This window comes from Propithecus coquereli, unplaced genomic scaffold (assembly GCF_000956105.1).
Source record: "Propithecus coquereli isolate 6110/MARCELLA unplaced genomic scaffold, Pcoq_1.0 Scaffold129, whole genome shotgun sequence".
NCBI lineage: Eukaryota > Metazoa > Chordata > Mammalia > Primates > Indriidae > Propithecus > Propithecus coquereli.
In genome coordinates, this window is record NW_012137080.1 from 4,993,628 (window position 1) to 4,996,676 (window position 3,049).

Genomic DNA, 3,049 nt, shown 5'->3' on the forward strand with positions numbered 1-3,049 from the left:
TTACAGAATTTTCTCATTCATGAACCTGGATTCAAAAACCCTAAATATACTATTCACAAAACAAATTCAGCAACATTTAACATCATACTTAATAGAAAAAAAAATTAATGCTTCCCCTTTGAAACTGCCAACTATTACCACTTTCAGTCAACACTGTAGTGGAGACACTAGTCAGGGAAGGTCCTAGCCCTACTAAAGTAAAAAACAAAAAGTATAATGATTTGGCAGGGGAGTAGATAAAAAAGTCTTTTATGTGCAGATTGTATCATTATGTACACAGAAAATAAAAATAAATCTATAGATGAACTATATTTGTATATCAAGGTAAAATTTAAAAATCTATTTATTACCATATATCACCAATAAATCTGAATATAAAATGTATTAAAACAGTATTTGTTATAGCATAAAAACATATAACAATTCATATGGAACACTTCTATAGAGAAAACTATGAACATTACTGAGATAAACTGAAAAGTGCTATATAAATAAACTATGTTAATATATTAGAAAGCTGAATTTTGTAACAGTCTCTCCAAATTGATCTACAGATTAAATGCAGTTCCATAAAAATCTCAATAGGTTTCTTTGTATTTGCTCAACTTCATTAGCAATCAGGGAAATAGAAATTAAAAGCATGAGATAACACTACACAATAAACAGATGGGCTAAAAGAATACCAAGTGTGGTGAGGATCAAGCAATGGGAATGCTCCTATTTCTCTGGTGGAAGCGTAAAGTGATACTTTCTACAATGTTAAAAGTATACATATCCTATGATCTGGCAATTCCACTTCTACATGTGTACCCATCAGAAATATGTGCAATGTTTATCAAGAGACATAAGAAAGAATATCTACAGCAGCATTATTCATGTAGAATGGATACATAATTTGTGCTGAGTTCATGCAATGGTATACTTCACAACACTGAAAAGCAATTATAACCGTATTTATAAACGTGATTTGAAGTGAAAAATACTGGACCCAAAAGGATACCCAGCTGCATAATTCCATTTATGTAAAGTAAAAACAAAAAACACAAACAAACAAAAACCCAAACCAGGCAAAACTAAACCTAAACCATAGTGTTCCAGATGCATGAATAGGTGGTAAAGTTATCAAGAAAAGCAAGGAATTAACATAAAATGAAAATTGTGGTTAACCCTGGGGGTGGGAGACAAGGAATAGTGATTGGTAAGGGCACAGTGGGGGTTTCTGGGGGTACTGGCAGTGTTTTATTTCCTGATCTGAATGGCAGTTACAGGGGTTATGCTTTGTGATAAACGGGTTGTATGTTTCTGGTTTTTATACTTTTCTAGTGTGTGTTGGGTTTCACAAGAAAAAAGATTTCAGAAAAGAATTACATAATGATCTAACACCCATGATGGATGGCTCTGGGTAAAGAAAAAAGAATTATATGATACAAGGATGCAGTGTACACAAATTAATAAACAATGATAAAAATAAATATGTAGGCCTTTCTTCGAAGATTTCCAAACAGATTCACTCTGTGAGTTGAAGAGAAAAGAAAAAAGACTATAACATTATTACCTCTAATAATGTAATTAAAAAATTTTTAAATGTTTTATACAAAGCTTCAAATTTAAGTCTACTACTGGCTGTATCAGTAATGAAGGAGAATTAAAACATGACTTGGAACTGAATTAACTCATTAGACTAATATTCAGAAGGATAAAATCTCATATTTTCAAATTATAACTCTAAACCACAGAGTGAAAGCCAAAAGGAACACACATCTTATATTCTTCAATCATGGGTACACAAAACACATAGTTTGGTATGTTTTCATGACAGTTGGAGAAGAAAACATAATTTTAGTAAGTTTCAATTAGGATATATCATCACTTATGAAAACAGTGTCAAAAACACGCTTGAGCACATTTGGTGCATTTGTTACATTAGGCTATTATACTAGCAGCATCTGTTAGAATATTGTGAAATACATTTTTCATAATATAGTACTTTTCACATGAACCTACAGTCAGATAATAAGATGTGAACCTAATAGTTGCTTATCAACACAGTGGCCATACTGCCACTTTTGAGGAACCAAGTGATGCCCAAAGAAAGTGATAAGAAAGGCCTTTCTCACTCCTAAGAAAAACACTCCCGACTTTACTGTGGAAATTCTTATGTCTAAGCCCAAGAAAAAAGCAAGAACATTAAGATCCTTGTTGATCGCATTCTATTTTAGTAAGCCCTGCTGAAATACAGTAGTGTTTAAATAACAGAAAAAACTATTCTCTAAGAGTTCATACCAAATTTATACCTTAGGAAAAGTGCTAATCTCATGGCCTGTCCACTGACATTAGTGTAACTGCCCATTTAATGCTGGTAGAGTTGTGGTTGTCCAAGGAGATCACTTGGCACAACAAGCACAGTATAGAATAACTATGTAAGCAGCATCACTGTAGTAAAAACAAATTAAATACAGACACTGTGTGCTTTAGTGGCATCTTTCCTTAGACTATTCCTCAGGGCCTGCTGCTCCTCTCAGTATATATTCCAGAATCGCTACCATCCACCATATACTCCCTCTGCAGACCCCATCATTAATTTATAACTGGGGCTTGCCTAGGCGGCTGTAACTGCAGGTGATTAACCCAAAGTCAAACAAATTCCAATCATAACTAGGTGTACTTAAAGGAATAGTCCTACGGGCTCCCCAAAGTAAAACTTCTTCCCATCTTGCCTAATATTTTATTTCTTTGTAATACTTCCCCTCCTTCCCCCTGAGTCTTATGCCCTAGGGTGAAGGATTATAAGCAATTCTGTGAGAGCAGAGAAAATCTAATTTTTCTAAGAAATGAATAAACTCTATATGTTTACCATAACCAGAATTACCGCTTAAGGCAGCCATTGCATTTCCTTAATGGTGTTAATAGGTTAAAATTAGGTGGGAACTTGCAAATATATATAGAAAAGCCATACGATTAAAAATACAACAGAATTCCTATTAAGTAAACATACTGGGATTTTTATTAATATTGAATTTATTCCAGCTCACTTGTAGCTACTTATACT

At 33.4% G+C, this 3,049-nt stretch overlaps 1 protein-coding gene across 1 annotated transcript in view; it reads right to left on the reverse strand.

The window, feature by feature from the left end:
• SYT14 (synaptotagmin XIV) overlaps positions 1-3,049 on the reverse strand; it is a 170,780-nt gene that overhangs the window by 13,056 nt on the left and 154,675 nt on the right. The window lies entirely within an intron of this gene.